Below are 834 nucleotides of genomic sequence, written 5' to 3'. Positions count from 1 at the left end.
CTCTCTCTCTCTCTCTCTCTCTCTCTCTCTCTCTCTTTCTCTCTAATCCTTTTTCTTTATTTACCCATTCCTCTCTCTACAGTTTTAATAACACTACATTGACCAAGTTGGTAAGAAAAGTAAAAAGTATGCCCCAGGAGGTCTGTCATGATTTAAAAAAATAGCAACAATACTCTTCACACCTATAAACAGAAACAACTAAAAACAAAACAAAAACAAAATCAAAACGAAAAAAACCCCCCCAACAACCCCCTCCCTCAGCAACAACAACAAAGCTACAAATCACAAAAGTTGAAACAAAACCAACAAAGCGGATAAACGAAACAAAAACGTAACTTTGCATTAACAAGAAACAGCACAAGAGGAGGTCCATGCCAGAATGAATCCCAACAATGCACTGATTATTTTCCCCACGATGACGTAGATTCGCCGCATGGAATTCCCACCTTTAATACCAAAAATGAAATTGCTTCTCCCAAAGCACACACTTTGAAACAGAACGCGACTCGGGAGGCGACTGAGTTAATGTCAAAGTCCCAGGAGACTGGGTGCCGAGACAACTTTGACAGGTTATGAAAAGTCCAGGTCAATTTTCTCCTCTCCTCCCACCCACTCCAAAAAACACCCGCCATTTCCCTCGGCCTCATTTCGGCTGTTTACGTATTTTGAGTATCGAGTCAATGTCTCGTACACATAGCTCGTACATCCTCCATAATATAGCGATATCGATACCAAATGTATAGATAACGATGGTACTGATAACACAAATGTGCAATTTATAACAAAAACATAATAACATGATGAATGATAATACAATAATAATTATTATTATTA

Source organism: Aplysia californica, unplaced genomic scaffold (assembly GCF_000002075.1).
Source record: "Aplysia californica isolate F4 #8 unplaced genomic scaffold, AplCal3.0 scaffold00653, whole genome shotgun sequence".
Taxonomy (NCBI): domain Eukaryota; kingdom Metazoa; phylum Mollusca; class Gastropoda; order Aplysiida; family Aplysiidae; genus Aplysia; species Aplysia californica.
The sequence above is the reverse complement of the archived record's forward strand: the minus strand, read 5'-3'. Positions refer to the sequence as shown.